The sequence below is a fragment of the Ciconia boyciana genome, chromosome 3, assembly GCF_034638445.1.
Source record: "Ciconia boyciana chromosome 3, ASM3463844v1, whole genome shotgun sequence".
NCBI lineage: Eukaryota > Metazoa > Chordata > Aves > Ciconiiformes > Ciconiidae > Ciconia > Ciconia boyciana.
Window position 1 is genome coordinate 58,075,433 of NC_132936.1, and position 18,777 is coordinate 58,094,209.

At 38.5% G+C, this 18,777-nt stretch overlaps 1 long non-coding RNA gene across 3 annotated transcripts in view; it reads left to right on the forward strand.

Annotated features, from left to right (window-relative positions):
- The window catches only part of LOC140650026 (uncharacterized), a 29,931-nt gene that overhangs the window by 2,298 nt on the left and 8,856 nt on the right, over positions 1-18,777 (forward strand). For 2 of the 3 annotated variants that reach the window (XR_012041826.1, XR_012041825.1), the window contains exons 1-4: positions 776-916; positions 3,160-3,332; positions 5,228-5,385; positions 7,679-7,810. This is a non-coding gene — a long non-coding RNA (uncharacterized lncRNA). Of the gene's footprint in view, positions 1-775; positions 917-3,159; positions 3,333-5,227; positions 5,386-7,678; positions 7,811-18,777 lie in introns of those variants that run through there. The other variant, XR_012041827.1, reaches the window with a different exon arrangement.

An 18,777-nucleotide genomic window follows, 5' to 3' on the forward strand; every position in this document is an offset into this window, starting at 1 on the left:
TTGAACAGATGCAAATAATTTGAGCCAGATAATGAACATTGCCCCTGTTTATCAGTTGTGCAAGCAAAAACACAGAAAAGATAATTGAGTTGCCCACAGTCACGCAAGGAGGGTTAAATATGGGAGTTCTTTTCTAGGTGAAGGGTGGAGGCAACAGACCAGAAAGTGAGGTACTTGATGTTAGTTACAATCCTAACATTGCAGTAGCTTTGCTTGTAACTCAGCAATGCATTTGGCATATTGTCTCTCCTATACATCAAGTGCAGGAAGACAATATGAACAGTTTCTAACTCTACCTCATAAACTTCCCTGAACAGGCACTGGAGTCACAATAACATCTTTGTTGGCAAACATTTCCAGGCACTGTAAATCTGTCTGACTCTACAGGAGAGACGGTTGATGTGCAAATCTCTAAGTCACTGTTGTTAAAAAACAGAGCCCCTGTTGATCCATCTTGGGCCTTATTTTATAGCACACCATATAAATGAGAACTTAAAATAGTTCTTTATCCTTCCAAAGTGAACAGTCACTGGAAAGGATAACACAACAAGTTTAGCCTTGGGAACCTGAATCAGCTGAGAAGAGAGCAACTGAGGGACACATCTATGTTTGCCTTCCCTTATCCAGAGGTAGCCTATGCAGTCCATACCTACTATGTCAGTGCGCTTTTACTCACTTAAGAAATTGAATCTGCTCCCACAAATGTTCACCAGACAGAATCAAGGAGTTACAATCCTTATCACTTAGCACCGGGGAAGCAGTGCAGCATTGTACAGGAATGTTCCCAAGGAATGCAATAACATGAGCTGGAATGATCTGGCTTCTTACCACATGAGGCCATGGAGAGAAAAATAGCTATTCTTCCCTGCCTATAAGCACACAGGAGGACATGCACTTATCCTTTGTTATCTGTGCTGTAAGTATGCATTTATTAGAAATAGCACAAAGACTTTATGCATGGTTTTGACAGCATCTTTGACACTAGGGCTAGATTGAGAGGACTTCCACTTTATGAAGAAGTGTAAGGTTTTGAAAGATTTTGCCAAACACAAACACAGTTTGTTTTAACTTGTGACCTGGAAATGGAAAGAAAAATATTGGAGAGTTAGGGCTAACAGCTACTATAAAGCCTTTCGACTCCCCACTCTCCAGTAATATTCTGAACCTGAAACATTTTCCAGGTGAGACATGCTTCACAATCTAGATATTTCTGTAAAGCTTGATGGGTTGAACAAAATGCCATTTTTCAGGGGAAAAAAAAAAGTTTGATCTTTTTTTTTCCCCCCAGCAGCTCTACTGCAGAGCCATATTTAGAAATGCTTGATCGTAAGGTGTTTGGATTTGGCAGGGAATGGCTATGATGCACTTTCCCCAGGGCCTGGGAAAAAGAAGCGGACTGCAAAGACAGCTTTCACAAGTTGCTTTGAAAGGCAGTGTATAATTATAGAGGCTGGCAATGAAAGACAGAGCAGCCTCCAGGGATACCCCTTTCCCATTCTGCTGCTTACAGGGATTCTTGACTTTGCAGTCAAGTTCTGTCGTGTCCTGAGTAAGAAGCTCGGTCAGCAGTGGGTGAAACAGCTTGCATCATCTTTCTCCACCTTCAGCTAAACTATTAAAAGGGGGCAGGTCTAAGCTTTTTTTTTTCATGACAGACCTGTGACTCATGAATATCACAGAAAGGAGAAACCAATAAAAAGCTATTTCTACACTTTAGCTTTTGAGCTTCCCTTTTAAGGATCATGTAAGGTAGAGTGTTCACAGCTTTTGTTAATAGTGCTATTATAATTAATTACTATTATTACTATAACAACCTTGTATTTAGGGCACCTTGCATCCACTCTAAGAACAGGCTTAAGTATACAGCAGATCTGTGTGATGATGCCTAAAAGCTTTGTGCTTTTAAAAACTCAGTGCTAGGGCCACCTGCAGAGCTTCCTGAGAAATGTACACTGCTTCCAAAGATTGTTTTCAAAACCAATATTGGTTTCCCACAGCCAGGGCCTGTTCTGCTGAATGCAAGAAACTGCTTGTACCAGCATCTCGCCTCCCTTTGTGCTGCGTGCCCATGCAGTATTTCTGGTTGCAGAATAGGGAGGGAAGCACTATGGAGCTTTCACAAACTGCATTTTTGCCTGTCAGCAGCACCCTCCTCCCTGAAGTTTACATCAAATCCAGTGCCAAGTTTGTGGCTTAAACCCAGCTCTGTACTGAACTTGCAAAAAAACTTATCAAAAAAATTTAGTCGCCCCCACTTCCCTCTCCCCTATGCTATTTCAGAGACAGATATTATGTATTACATTCTCTTTAAAACAATTTTAAAAAGGCACATCTATGGGATGGAAGTGGCATAAAGAATGAAGAAAGAAATGGGCCAGGAAATGGCAAAGCAAAGGTGAATGCACTGCAGTTTAAAAAGACTTTTCTATTTGTTATTTTTATTGCCATTCCCAGATTAAACCTGAAACTGTTCAGCTAAAATGTATGCCGATATGTGGCCATCAGTTTTGTATGTGTTATTAGTTCTGATCTCTGTAAAGGCCGTCTCCATTAGTGGTAGAATAGACAGCACTAGCTGGAAATACAGAGTGCTCCCAAATCCATTCCTCCTGGTTCTTCTTTCTGGGGTACATGATGCTGCAAAAGGCCCTCCAGAATTTAACAGTACTGCACATGGAAATAAATACAGCTGAATGGAAGTGGAGTTTCTGTCACATTTCTCCATTTCAGCACCTGTTTACTTTCCAAACTGGGACAAAAGGTCAAAGCACACTATAGAACAGAAATTATAAAGCATTTTGATTCAGAAATACTAAGCTAATTCGTTTCACCATTTTTCAAATGAGAAGAAGAATTTTGGTATTCTGCTACCTAGTAGAATTTACCTAAGTCAAATTATTTTGATACAATGTTCTAAAACCTTTTTTTTTCTTCTGGAAAATTAAACCCTTTCCATGAAAATCCAGATCTCTGGAAACTTATTTTCCTATTCTGAAAAGAATTTCTGAGCAGCTCAAGAAAAAACTCATACCATAGTATAGTATTTGGTCAAATTCTTCTTACATTGTGCTGTGTATCTTTCAGGTACCATGTATATCCTTCATGTGTCTGTGAGGGATTCTTACTAATAATTCTTTTTTTTCCCCTGGTCAATATTAGAAGTTCATTACTACTGTTAGTGAATATGTTGGAATTCTGCACAGCTGTGAGACCAAGATCCTGCCGTCATGAACAGTCATGAACAACTGGGACAGGACTTTCCAATGTCACTATTGCTTTCTATTACAGAAGGAATGGGAGAAAAGGAAGTTGCTCAGCAGGTTCTCCTTCTGGTAAGCAAAGTGGAACAGAAACTGTCGTGCACCAGGTTTTACTCCAGCTAGTGGGTGAAGGTACATTTTCCCCTTCAAATAATATCAAATCACACAATTTGACTATAACTATCCAAATTCTGATAGGGATTTTTTTTAGAAGAACTTATGCAAAAAAGTAGACTCAATGGTTAAAAAGTTGAAAAGATAAATCTGAATGTGATTTGGTCTCTTGGTGTCTGTCCATTGAACTTAGTATCAGCCTCTTTTAGACCAGTGTCAAGTGAGGAAAAAAAAAAACAGTTTTCTATAAAAGAATCCTGAGACCAGGCATAGATACTTTACATCCCCTGTACCTCTTCTGCAAGAAGCTCTTTAAATAAGTGTGTGGGATTTTAGATACCTTCAGGAACCTAGGCTTTGCTTCTCTAGAGTACATTAGTTGCAATCAGGAACATAAGCTACACAATCTTGAGTTACATATTATACTATAGAAGTATAGCTTTAGCTTAAGGGTCGCCCTCAGAGTCAGCGGCACCAATAGAAGGGTATTTCTACATTTTCAGAGAGGAGCTGGAAATGCTGCAAAGAGGGCTTACACCATGCACATGAGAAAATTCTTCATGATTTTTTTTCTTCCCTCCTCCCCTCCCTCCCTCACCCAGACAGTGACTTGGATGAATAGCTCAATAATCAACTATAATCAGTATATTAATTATATGTCAACCACTGCAAAAATGTAATAGGTGTTTTTAATTCTGTAAATGTTCTAGCATTTGTAGATAAAATACATTAAATGTGGGCCAGACAATGCTATATCCTTTTAAGTCACCACCCAGTTTTCATACCTGCAGCTTGTCACGTTTAGGAGGTGTAAACTTGTACATTAGTCAACATGTCTGCTGTAAATTATCCCACTACTGTGATGTTGAAACAAGTAGTTCAGCATGAAGCACAGAAGTCCTGATGTTTGTCTTTTATCATCATAGGAGAGGTGTCTTTAAACATGCAGTGAAAAAAAGACTCTTATGTTCAAATAACCGTTCAGAACAAAACCTGGTTGTTAAAAAGATAGGATTTTTTTCCTTCGCTTTGGTTCTGTACCTTATAAATGACTCGCATGCAGTTTAAATGGTGTAATAAATATACTCCATCATGTGAGTGAGAGTTAATAATATGCCATTTGTGATTAGTTTAATTGACTTGATTCTGGTGTACCTGAAATAATTGCAAATGTTTCTCCAGAATCAACTGCTTAATGTGTAAAGCATGGTGGCACTTTTTACCATGTGAAATGATACGAAAAAAATAAGTCTTTCAAATGCATTTTAAACACTTTTGAAGATGCTAGCAAGCTATAATGGTATATCAATATTAAATAGCCTGTCTTAGTAGAAAAACAGTGATTTACTTGGAAGAATGGCAAAGTTATAAGAATAGCTACATGGTTAGCCTAGATGAAAATAGAACTGATATGGGTGGAGGATTAAAATAGGGGTAGGATAACTAGTAGTGACATAAAATACCAGACATCTAAATTTAGTATAGTTTTGAATGCTCCACACTTTATTTTCATTGGCTTTTATGTGGTGTTTCATAGAGTTATTTGAGTAGAGCTAAGGGCCTCTAGCAAGGACAGTCAGTCTTCACACAGAACTATTCTGGAAACCATCTTAATTTTTTTTCCCTCAAAGCTGTTAACAGAATAAGAATAAAGATTCCTATAACTTCCATCTCACTTGGGCATGGCTGTCACAACAGTCTAGGTTGTGAGAGTGGCATGAAAGTTTACAACTAGCTATTTAGTTCAAAAGGAAAATTCTCCTCACACAATTTGACCCTTTTCTGTTTTATGAACTTAATGCCAAGCTGATCTATCCTGTAGAATTGTCTGATGATAATTTATCTTTCTGCAGCCTGTTCCTTGAAAGTTAACTGTGGAAAGTTAATGCTGGAGCTTCATGGCACTTTGTTTGAACAAAGGAGGCAGAGTGCATCTCTTCTTCACCGAAATATGCGCTGATTCCCAAAACAGATAGAAGGGACTCATCCCTCAGGACTACACTGAAAGCAGGTTGGTATAGAAAGAATGGATGAAGCTGTATTCTACTCTGCCATTCCTGATCTGGGGTACTATCCTGCAAGCTGAGGCTGGCCTGATGTTAGCCACGTGAAGGTTAGTCATCTGGTCTGAACAAATCACCTAAGCTCCCTCTGGAGTCAATGAGGAGGATGGGCATGTCTGGAGGACTCTCCATCCTGCCCTAAGTATCTGACTTACTCATTGGAGGGGCCTCTTGCTTATTACGATCCATAATACAACCCTCAAGGATTAGCTCAGACTAGAGGCCTGTATTTCAGATGGCTAGAGCTAGGTGAGAGGAATCCTACCTTCCATGAAAAAATGCCATACAAGTACAGCAAAGCATTGTTTAGATTCACACCAGGAAAAAACTGAAGATCCAAAACTACCTTTCCTAGTGAGCCTTCTGTTACTGTGCACCAAGTGGAGCTCGTAGGCAGGAAGTGTTTTCCCCTACTATTCTCTACGGAAAGTTTTTTGTTGCTGAAGTCTCTTTGCAAAGCTAGTTCAGGAAGAGACGGAAGACAAATACACAAATCTACCTGACAAGCAGCATTAGTGGGAAGAAGAATATTCACATTTTTTTTATTGGCATGGTGTTCTGCCTCATTCCTTATAAAAATCTCAGTCCAGCTCTAGCTTTTGATATCATTAAAAGCGATTCCTTTCTAAAGAGTAGAGATAAGTGTGAGTTACCTGACAAAATCCTCTTTCTCAGTGATCAACTTTTTCCAAGATCCTAGTGCCTGATATGTGTTCACCAAAGAGGGAACTGGAGACTGGAGGTGCATTATCTACTGCAGTGGAGATTTCTTGCTCAAAAGACCGACATAAACTTAGCTCTCAGTATCTTCATATTATAAAAGGGAACACATCTATTTGCATTTATGGTGACAACCCAAGTGATGTCAAATTGCTTCCTGAGGTGAAACTGGAAGGGAGAACATCACCTTGGAAGCATCTTATGGCAGCTCTTTTCTGGGAAGATGATCAGAGTTGCGCACTGAAAGATCATGAGACAGGTAAATAGAATGTGGAAAAAAAAAGTAGGAAAAGAAGACATGAAAGGATTCAGGTGAACTGGGGATGTATACAAACAAAATGAGTCACCGGTTTCAAGGTATTTTTGTCTCTAATTTGGGCACCTGAGTTGTAGCAAAGAGATGGAATCATATGCAATTTAAATAATATATTTGCACAATTGCCTGGTGGCTATAAAAGAATCCACAATTGTTTCTTCTTTGCCTTGTGCCAATCTTTTTATTGACTTTATTATTCATTTTATAGAAGTAACAAAAATATTTCTCCAAACAGTTCTGTATTATACTCTATATCTTCCTGTACACATGCATATATGTATGGCTGTATCTTTACTGATGCTGGGTCTGAGAATTTATGAAACAATTTTGACGTTATCTATCTGGTCCACAGGGTATTAAACAAGAGAGATTTTTGGATTATGAAAGATTTACATTTTCCCTTGGTACCTGCTCCTGCAAGTTGAAAATCTCGTTGTTTTGACCCTTTGACAATGACGGCAGGGTGTGTGGCTTAGAGAGGCAGATAAAATCCTGAAGACTTAAAAGAAAACATTTTTTACATTTCATGATCACTGAATAAATGAACTTTCCTACTCAGGAGGGAATGAAAACTTGGTAGGGAGGTAGAGATTAAAAACATTTCATTTTCTATTTTCTAATATTTTTAAAATTAAAGGTTCTTTCCTACTACAAAGCATGGAACTATGTGAAATTAAAGGCTTACACTTGTTTATGATATTTTCATTTTATGTACAAATATGGACCCATGAAAGGGAATGTTTGTACAGAACAATTCTATCTATGATAATAACTTGCTCCTACACTAATGTTAGACAAAGATGGGCAATAAGACATAGTAAATACCTGATCATCAATAATTTCTATGATTTTTTTTTGTTTTTACTGAAACTATCTATTAATTTTCCTCACTGTGACATTTAAAATCTTTATTTAGGAGATTGTATGTATTGTGTGACCAGCTGATAGATATGTATTTCCAGATTCTTGAAACTAAGGATCTGAAGCAGTAGCACTTTTGCAAATATTCAACATGATCTCAGCTAAGAAAGTTCTTACTCCATGAAGGCAATTAGAAATATTGGGTTTAGTAGCTCTGTTGCTTCCAGTAGTAGCTCTTTTTGTTCCCTTTATTCAATAAAATTTAACAATTCGTTTCTGTCCCAGTTCTCTCCTTCCAGAGTGATTCTTGCTGATTCCTCAGCCTCTCTCTCTTTTTTTCTCAGCTGATCTGAAGAACCGTGGCATTAGCAAGGTCCCTGGCTCCCTGGTTCCTCGTGGTTCCCTACGCTTTGCCATTTCGGAATCTCTCTGCAGCCAATGGAGCCCCAGCAGTTCCCTCTCCCCCTTCTGGTGTGGTAAGACCATACACAGCTGCATAGTGCATAGGAAGCTATGTAGTTCCCAATAAACAGTCATCTCCAGAAAAGTAGTCATTTCCATTTTCTTAAGTCTACTGCAATCAGGTTTTAAATAACTTTATCCACTAAATTTTAAAGATGTTTCACATTAATATGAAAGTAAGATCTGATGTTTCATAGCACATCAGATTTCACTTTCCCTTTTTAAGCTAAAAGGGCTCAGGAACATCATATACCCTTTCCTAAAATATTCCATTTTCATCACAAGGAAGATTGTATTTACATTGCCTCCTAGCTTATGAATAACAAAAGACAAAACTTCCGGCATTGAGTCATTCGGTGAATAGATTGCAGCAATACTCCCCAAGGCACTGCTTGGTTGCACCAACCCATAGGGAAATGAAAGAATTCATACCAAATCCTCCCTACGACCCCTTGCTTGGTAGCCCTTGACCACCTCCCCCTGATTTCTGTGGGGTGGAAGTGTTTCTGACATGTCTATTGTGAACTGGCTCACACCCAAAATAAGGAGAACTTCAGTGAGTCTGACTGAAATCCTGGCCCCGTTGCATCAGTGCCCAGTGTGTGTGAGCACGTTCCAGCAGCAAAGCGGTGAGTGCTGTAACATTTGAAAGTATCTGGACAAATTTGATAGAATATTATTATTTTGTCTGGATGTTTTCTAACTCCCTTCTGTTTTCCTTTTTGGCTCACTTTGGGGCTTATAACAATAACTGAGGGCAGTGTCTAACCTGCATGCGCTGGATTATCCCCTTCCAGATAGAAGGACAAAGACAAAATGTTCTAATGTAAGATAACACAGACAGAAGAAAGGACAGGTTTTGGAGATACTACTGCCCTGCAGCTATCAAACTTAATTTTCTGTGTTACAGCCCACTGTACTGTGAAACAGAGCTCTTTTCAGCAACTTCTTCAAATTTTTTTCTGTTATTCCTGTTTGAATATTGCTTCTTAAATTCAGGACAGTAAGACAATGACTCCTCCTCACCTGGTTACTACATCAATTCTACAGCTGCAGTGACAGGCAAGATTTATAAGCACAAAGCCTTTGTACTAACATGAAATGATTTACACACTGTATTGCCTAATGGAAAACACAACAATTATGTCAAGGTTTACCCTTTGCCCAACAAGGCTTGAGGTAAGTGGGCAGGCTAAGTAATCCAGCCAGTTTCAAAGCTGACAGCAGCTTTTCCAGTTTTTTAGGATCCTACAGCAGATGCTATGACTGAATACCAGGCAGAAGGCTTAGCCATGCAGTTCCCATTAATTTAATTGCAGTTTTGTAGCTAAATACCCTAGATAGCTCTAAATAGCTCAGCCTCCATTACCAAAAGTCATAGATTAAAATCATTGCCCGCTTGACTTCAGAAGACTGATATTTTCTTTTATGTAAAATAAATGAAACTTGCACTAAAGACCATAATAGTAGGCAACTCCTTCTTTACTTTGAAATATACTTTTATTCTGTTACAAGAGGCAAAAACTCATCTGTTTCTGACTGTGGTTATGCAATATCATTGTCTTATGGTGCAGTTAATTTTATTTAAAAATTCTTAGTTAAAACAAAAGATAATAACATACAGTATAAAATTAATAAAAAGAAGCGTTATGCCTTTAAGAGGAGACATAAAAGGAATGGCTTGCTGTTTCCCTAAAGGTGATAGTTCTATTGAAAAGAAAAACATTGCATATTTTCAGATGCATTTTGAGCAGGTGAACATGCCTCAGTGCTTTAGAACTTAAGTAATTTACAGCAGAGTGCCATGGAACAAAACAATTGCACTGAGAAATTGGTGTCAAACTTCTGAAAGACTAAATAGTTAAGCCAGAGAGAGAGCTATAATTTCAGGGAGAAGACAGTAGCAGTTGCAGACATGTTTAAGGGTTGGCTAAAAATCAATTAAAATAAGTAACTAAAACATATTTTTATAGTATTGAGTCTCTCGAGACATGCTGTCACACGTGGGCTTTATTTATTTATATAATTTTGTTCTCAGAAGCGTGCATCAGAGTGGAAAATATAGTGTCAGAGATCTGTAATGAAAGTTCTTCAAACTCTTAAGCGTTTGAAACCTAGCTGCAGAGGGAAAACTTTAATGGTAGCATTAAAAAAGCTTACGGTCTTTGGCAAAAGGCTGTGAAGTCATCTGGGTATAATCAGCCGCATAAACTGCATGTGACAGTGCAATCCCGTGATCTGAACACTCAATGAGAACTATTTCTGCTTCTGAAAGGACTCAGATGAGTTGTAGTGTTCTTCCATTTTTTAAATGTAAGTTATTATATTTTGAACGTGTGTGTGTATATGTGTGTGAAAGTGAGCGTGTGTGGAGGTGGGGGAGGAATATCACCTTGTCAAATACTGCTGATATCCTAGTCTGTGTTTTGTGCTGAGAAGATACAAAATAGAGAGTCTTCTGCCTTTACCTGATTAAATAGAAACGATAAAAAAGGTATAAAGTAAAAGGAAAAAATCATCAGAAAGCTCTAAAGAGCTATAAATTTTGGTGCACTCACACACGCACATATGCACACAGATTATGAAATTTATATGCTACATATGTATTTATACCACATGCACACAAATAAGGATATACATATATTTATATATGGACTGGAATCTCAGCTAATTGACACAGTGACAACAGAAAGTGTGGATCACAGATTTTTAGTAGGTCTTTGGACATTGTTTCCCCACTTTCCAGGAAACTCCCTTCCTCTTTCTTAAAGACCCATTTATATATCAGCAACTGGAATGTCAGTAAATGCCTTTGGGAAGGAGAAGGACTTTGGTCATTAAACTATCCAGGATGGAGTAGGGAGTTTCTCTCCTCCTCACAATGCGAAAAGTGTGTCCTTTGCAGTATCACCTCCAAAGAAGTTCAATAGGGTAAAGGTGTGACTGAGTGACTCTCAGACATAGGCGTAGAAAAAGCCTGAAGACATTTTGGTCCTTTTAACACAGCTCCTTACTCAGCAAATTCTGGTCCATAACTCCCTAGCTCAACGTCAGTATGCATACGTTAGTTTTGTTAATATTCTGTTTTCTGGGAAAGTTTGGACTGTTTCCTTTTCTTTTTCTTTTTTCTTTTTTTCTTCCTTTTTCCCTCTCTTCTTTCTTTTTTATTCTTCCTTTTGCCTTCTTTCTTTTAATTCTGTTTAATAGATTGTAAGAAAAAAAACATAGGAAGGATGTAAATGTGTGATACAAATGCAGCTGAATTTCTATCAGGAGCACGGGAGCTTTGATCACCCTCTTTCTCAGGAACTCAGAGTTCAAGAGAGAGTGCAAGCACGGCTGTTGCTAGCGTTGTCCTTTTGGTCTGCTCAGGATGTGCAGTTTGTTGGGTTTCCAGGAGGTCCAGTACCTTGCCCTTATTTTAATTTGGCAGACTACGAATCAAGGTAGCCATCAGTCTTCTCTCATAATGAATGATGTTTAAGTAGTTCACTTGCAGTTATAACTCAGACAGCTTTTAGTTGCAGTCATTAGACAGCTCTGCCTCCAAACATCATAAAATATAAAGAATGACTCCTCCAAAGAACAATATCTTTTAAAGTAAATGGTACATTAAACTGCAGTACTTCCAATCTCTGGCACTTGATTTCTATTCATTTGAACTCTGGACTTAAACAGTTTTAAGCTTGCTTTGGACCGAGGAATATGTCAGGAATATAATCACATCAGTTGTGCTTTCCTTCCAGATTCTGAATGTGCTTTCATGAGCCCACTTAATTAGTTACTGTACTCCTAGCATGGAGAGGATAATTGCCATCATGAGTCAAGCATTAAGTGGGATCTGGAAATATCCCAGAAAGCATCAAGATTTCTCAGATTTTCAATATTTGATGCTGCATGACTGTTGTGGGTTTTGTAAGGATTTGTAATTTCCTCTAGAAGTGAAATGAGGCAGAATATATGGCAGCTACTCATAACAAACTAAAGGCTTGGGAAGCCCAGTGCCAGCTCCACAGAGATGCATCTTAGTTTTTCTCTCTCTTCTCTCCACAATTTTTCCAATTATGTTAATTTCTTTCTACTTGCTCTGCTTCAGAGGCCATTTTTATGTTGACGTTACACAATAAGTTCTTTCTCATTTCACACGTACCCATGAAGTTTTAGCCCTTTTCATTTGGCTGAATGGTTAAATCAACGTATTTCTGAGGGTAGACAAATCCTGCTGCCCTCTGCTGTCACTTCTTGCCTTTTCCACAGAGGTTGCTATTAAAGCCTGCTGATGCTTTCTCTATAATATACTCAGATTAATTCCATTTCTTTAAGTCTCCATTCTATTCCAGGTCTTGTACATCTTGTTGAAGGCCTCTGTTGCAAGAACTCATCTTCACCCCTAGACGAAGTCATGCAAAATGGTTCAAATTCACATTGCTCAGAGCTAGTCCCATCTACAGTAGGTTGAAGACATGCACAGGACAAGACATTTGAAGTGTCCTCTGGACTCCGTATGCAAATATATAGCTAAAGTTCCCATGCCATGTTTGTTGCATGTTTTGAAATATGTCATGGTGGCTTGAGTGGAGGGTGCAATGACCATGGGAACAGTGGTGGAAAATGAAACTGGAGAGGAGGCAGTAAACTTGAATGAAATATTATCCATCATTCATATAAGCAGCAGTCCCTTGACAAACTACACCAGGATTTTGCTTTGAGAAGAACTAGTTTAAAAAAAACATAATCCATAGGCAAACTAGCCTGCATGCAGTATGGATAATCACAGGCTGGAAATGGGGGACGTAACTAGGGAATTAAGGTTCTTTCCTCTGCAATCTCATGGACACTTAATTCTCTAAAACCATCCAAACCTGAATTTCAAAAATTATCTCTTTTTCTTGCATGCTATCAGGTAGGATCTTGATCCTCCTCTCAATGAAAGATTTCAGCAGTCATCAGATAGGGTCTTGCCCCACTCTCTGGCTCCTTCTTGCCATCAGCACTGACCTGCAGCTATTCAGTGTCTACTTTATTCAGATGGAGCAACCCACTGTAATATCACCTCCTCTTCTTACAGCCACCACTGCACAGCTCACTCTCATCCCTGGAGCACCATCCATCCTCTGAATGGAAGGAAATTTTATTTTAAAACAAGTGTTATTTGATCACATATGTAAAGCTTTACTATGAAGTACATGTGCAGCAAGAATTTACATTGAAAGGGTGACCTTAGCATGATTAGTTTCTAACTTTTCAGGGCTTGACTTTGTTTCGGTAAATTTAATTAAATAAAAAAAATCTATGCATTGACTAAGCTACCTCAGTGTCTGAAAAATATTATAAATCTTTTTCTTTTTCTTTATTTTTTTCCACTATGCAAATACTGTTTACTACAGACCACTAGCCTGATAAACAGTATGTCCTTAAACCACAAAAAATGCTGGACACTGCAAATTGACCTTGCAACAAGGGTGGAGTGCCACATAGTTTGTACATTTAACAAAACTTAAATGTGCAGATGACTAATGTTAACAGATATTAAGACATATGAACTACCATCAAGGCAAATTCTTATGATATTTGCTTGGGTTTGAATATATGCATGTGTGCTGGCATGTAATTTCCTACAAGAATGTAAAAATACTTACTGTAAGTACCTACATACTTTGGAAAAGCTAGGTGATTATTTTTGAAAAGTACTAAGGACATTTTTTTTTTTTCAGAACAGTCCTTCTATGAATTTACATAAACATAGGAATTGAGTCACACTTTGGCATGTGCTATTTGGATACATCTAAAAAAAAATCAATAGAAGAAGAAACACTGAAATAATTTATCTTTTCCAGGCCCAGATATCTTTTGTTATGATATGGGGAGAGGCAGTGGTTTAACAGCCTGAAACACTGATTGTGATGAAAAAACACATGCACTTAATGTACTGTCCTGCTCTTTATATGTGCTGTAGTGCCCTAGTGCTTCATTCCTTCATTTTGGCTCAATCCAAAAGCTATTGAATTCAGTGGAAAACCACCCACTGACTTCAGTGGGGAGTAGATCAATCTCCAAAAATATGTAATTGGACAGGGTAACAACTGATTTTTTGCCATGTGTTATAAATCTCTCTTCCACAGCAGAACTTACAGCTCTGTCTCAATAGCACTAAACTGGAGTAAGAAAGGAAGAGGTATCTTAATCTTCAGCTGAGGAGATCCTGGGTTCTTAGCTCTCACCACAGAAGTAACTTTTTTTGCATTGAGTCCAGTACCCACACAGTGGAGTTATGACCAGAGGGGCTGAGCCTGAGGCATAAACAAGTCATGTTATAGTAGCTGTGCAAAAACGAGCAGGTTAAAAGATAGAGATCTGAAATCCTGATAAAATTGCTCATGCTTTTGGGGAAAAAATCACTGTTGGATGGGTTTATGCTGTCTTTGCAGGATTGAGTCATACATGTTTGGGATATTGTTCTGAAATTGGTGTAGCTTGATTTACCATCTTCTCTTGTGTCCATCCTCTTAGATAGATCTTCCACTGGGGGGTAAAATGTAAAGAAATAGGGTCAAATTCCAAATCTCTTTCTGTATTATAGGTTTGATAACAAATTGGAGGAGAGCAAAAGAATAATATAAGCATATGCTGGAAATGTTCCCTCAGCAGCCTGGGCATGTCTGCTACAAAAGTATCTGTCACAGGTTATGAGGTTGGAGAAGAATGGAAGCAGAAAATAATTAAGAATTGAGAATTTACATTTTTAATATTGTCAATAATATGAGGGATTGGAAGGGCTTTCTTCTTAGTGTTGTTAGATGAATATAACTCCACTAATTTTGATGAGATCTACATTCATAGATTCAAGGGAAAATGGCCCAGAAAACAACAAAACCTCAATGCAGTCTTTGAGCGTCTAGGATGCCTTTTTCTCCAGAATTTCAGCAGAGGCTGAGAAAGTAACATTAATCAGCCACCTCCAGCTCTAAATTCTGAATTATTTACCTTATTCTTTCAGCACTTTCTGGTTACTCAGGAAGAACAGGTGACTGGGAAGGAAATCTTGAAAGGTATATCATTCTTTGGGCAAGGTTAGGCTTCTGTTCACATCGTTCTAAGCAAGGTAGAAACCAGATTACCTGAGACTGACTGTGTTATATTGGAGTCTGAAGCCCTGATGGATGGTGTTCTTCACGGGTTGAGCCCTTCATGGATGACTATGCTTTGCATAAGCAAACTCACAGTACAGACGACATAGATAAATTGTGTGCATTCATTCTACCTGAGCGTTCTCACTCCTTGACTTTCCACTTCCGTTCCCTATTCTTAAAGATACTAAATCAAGATCACTTTCTGATAGCTGTAGAGTGCTTCCCATTGACCTGAATTACAAAGGAAAGTAATGAGGAAACTAATCTGAATGAATTCCTCTCCTCTGCTAGGCTGTTGCAGAGCACCAGTACAGCTGCCGCTTGCTTCTCCTGTTGCTCATACTGCTCCCACCTGATCATCCTGCGGATCAGTCTGGCTGGTGTTTGCTTGCATGGCAGGAAAAGGTCAGAGCAAGAGTTTTGATCCATCTGCTTTCTTACTGGGGGATTTTTTGTCTCCACAGACACAGTCTCTGGTCTTCAGGCAGTCTGTATGACAAATGCCTCACCAAGACTCCTTCACCTTGGGAGGTGCTGTAAAGGAATTTTTATGAGACAGTCCTCAGCTAAACTTGCCTCGGGTACAGAAAGAGAGAGAATGAATACTAACAAGTAGCAGGGACAATAGGCTGTCAGTAGGATGTAACTTACTCCAGTAAAACACAAGACTTATAAATACTGCATATATTTGGCGAGGAACTGAGGAGCTGCTGGATATCACAAAAAAATCCAGATCCTGCCCTGCATTGCCTAGTGAGTCTGCAGTAAAGCATTCTTAAATGCTAAATACTTGAAAAACATGTTTATGGACATTTATATTTTAAGTGCAGGTTCCACTGTTATTGATGGAGAAGGGATTTTAATTAAAATCAGTGTAGATGGTAGCAGTGTTTCTACTGTTAGAAAAGCAGGAATAGTTTCTGGAAATGTATGGCTACTATCTGTGATGTGATGTGGTGTGGGAGAAAGGACTGTGCTAGAAGAGACAAACCCATATCCAGATAACTTCATAAGAATCAGTGGGGTTACCTACATGCTAGGGAGTGTTGACTATTTAATCACATAGTTCTCAAACATCATGGATGTTGTGTCCTAGGTGTACAGAACTTTCAACAAAACATGGTGTTAAATACTGTAAAATAGCATATTACTGTGGCAAATGTAGGAATTGGAAAGCTCACAAATACAGTCTTGAACAGAAGGAACTGCTTAGCAGAGATAGAGGAAATGTTAACCAGGATGTTGGCATTTATTTCCATATTTGTTAAATACAAGTGACACATAGACAAATGCCAGAGATGTGCAGGCATGACCTTAGTCTAACAGCCATTCCCCAAGGACAGCACCTCTTCCAGAGACAGTGCTTAATTAGCATTGCAGAGCAAAGTTAGCACTGGGCATACGCCTGCTTCCTGGTATGGAGCTTGAACTGTTGGCCAAAAGGGAAAAGAATGGTTAGAGACCTCTGTAACTTCATTTCTACATCTTTTTTTGTGTTGCTTGCTAAAGAGTCTTCTTTAACATAATATTTGTTACTGAAAAATGCATAACTAATTGTTTCATTTCAGGGCATTTGTTTTCTCTACATAGTGAATACAGTGAACAGTCCGTAGCCTGTGCTAACGAACCCCCCTGAAGTCCTTGGATAATTCAAACCCAAATAATTCAAGTTTTATAGCTGATGCTAAATTTACCTGTTGAAGTGCTTGTAGCATCAGTGAAGGAGTCAGGCAATTGGTACTGATGTAATTTAGGAAGACCAGTGACTGGTGCAGTGTAGTCATACTAGAGCATGACTAAATACAGCTAAAGTTTATTTAGAGCCCTAACCTCAGGTTGAGCTGGTAAAATTACCATGGTTCTTATGAACTTTTAGTTAAGGATTGCAAACACTCCCTTTCGTCTGCACTGAAAAATAAAGTAGTGTCTGAAGCCTGGAAATAATTGCTCTCTATGGCAATGGTTAAGGCTTTGAAGTGACCAGACGGCTCACAAGACAAGAGAGGATCACAGAAATGGGCAGAGCAGCAGTTAGAGCAGGTAAGCTGTCTTTTATCCTTCAGAGGACAGTGCCTGAGATCTGGAGTGTCAAACATAAAGTAATCTGCCCTAACCTAGATGCTGACCTATGCCATTAAGCATGAGGCTGTAGGTCTCTTCCAAGCTTTTGTTTCTGAGAGGTGGCAAGCCCTATGAGTGCCAGTCTGCACCACTTGGTAGTCCTGCAGGTAGATGTGCCATCCTTTCTAGAGCCGCAATATGGCAAGGTCTCTCTGAGAGCTTGTGGTAGCAAGTTCCACAGAGTAAATAAAATTTTGGATGGAGGAAGTATAGTAATGAGATTTAGAAAGGGAAAGGAAGGTCACAGTGGCTCACAAAGCATCTGTGCTACCACAGAGTGAAACTAGCATGCATTGAAATAGAAGGAAGGAAGAAAAAAGTGTGAAGGTTATTGAGACTGATAAGTTTATCTTGGCCTCGTGTAAATTCACTCAGGGTCAGACCCTTTGTTGACTCAATGACAATCACACAATAGCCGTGGGATGCAGTTGGGCTGGACTTTTCCTGAATTACCTAGGGGACTCCATCACAGAAAAATTCACAGGGAACTTGAGTCACCTTTGCTGTTACTGTGATCTGGCAACAAGATAATACCACCCAATTAAAAGAGATCACTTAGGAGTCCCACAGAAATAAATACATATATACCTCAGTCACACAGTTTGTCAAATATACCCTCGTCAGACAAAACACTCAGCTGGTGTCGAAAAATCCTTCCAAGAAAAAGAAAGCTTCCCATCCAAGATCACTCTAGCAAACTGAACCCTACCTTGCCAGTGGTAATATCAAAGACCCAACATCAACAAAGCAACATGACACTAAATCAATTGCTTGATAATGTGCCAGCATTCCAGCAATTGATTAAGAAAGCTTTTTAAGAACAAAGTTTATATTTCTGTTCCTACAAAGGTACTGTATACGTACACAAAGACAAGATGCATTAAAATTCCAAGGTATGTGCCAGGTTACTGCATTGTCCCTTTTGGTTTCTTTTTGTTTGACATTATGTGTGTGTGTGTAAATAATTTTTCAGTGAGAAGGATGGTGTGTATGTATATTCCAGACTGATGGGGAAAAAATTAAGAAGTTGGTAGAGTTAATGAGCTTTGGCAACAGTTCATTGCTTTTCCTAAAGCCCTAATTCACACAAAGTCTGTGTCCATTGACTATTTTTGAGAGTACGTATAGGAAGGAAGATCTGTTTACTATTTGATTTCATTACCGATTTTACTTGAGGAATAAGGAAAGTAGGTTTTAAAAACCCTAGCTTACAGTTCACTTTTTATTGCATTAATTTCAACTATAAATTGAAGAATTTTCTCTCTTTCAGCAGTGGATTTGGGGTTTATTAAATCTTTTTTCAAGCATTTTACCTTATATTTGAAAATATTTTTTCTTCAGTAGGGAGAGGCTTTGAGGCTTATAGGTGTTAAGCTTAAAGTGGTGTTAAATTCTACCTTCTATTTAATAATTTCATATGTTGGAAGGAATTTCTAAAGTATACATTTTACTTAGTGGCGTGCAATTATAGTCTTCAGTTTAAACTAGTCCTTTTCTTTTGATAATGTGGTGTGCATGGTTGCGGCTGCTGCTATTTTGACTGCAAGAACAATGGAAATGTTGTGAGGGATCTATAATCCCAAATATGTTTGGAAAGGCTTAATTGGAGGTAACCTTTAAACAGGAGCAATACGAACTCCAAAATTCACGCAATCTCAATACTACAGGGCAAATCTAGATTTGCACACTGAGGCCAAAGCCTGACCTTTATTTACACAATGTGTGTGACA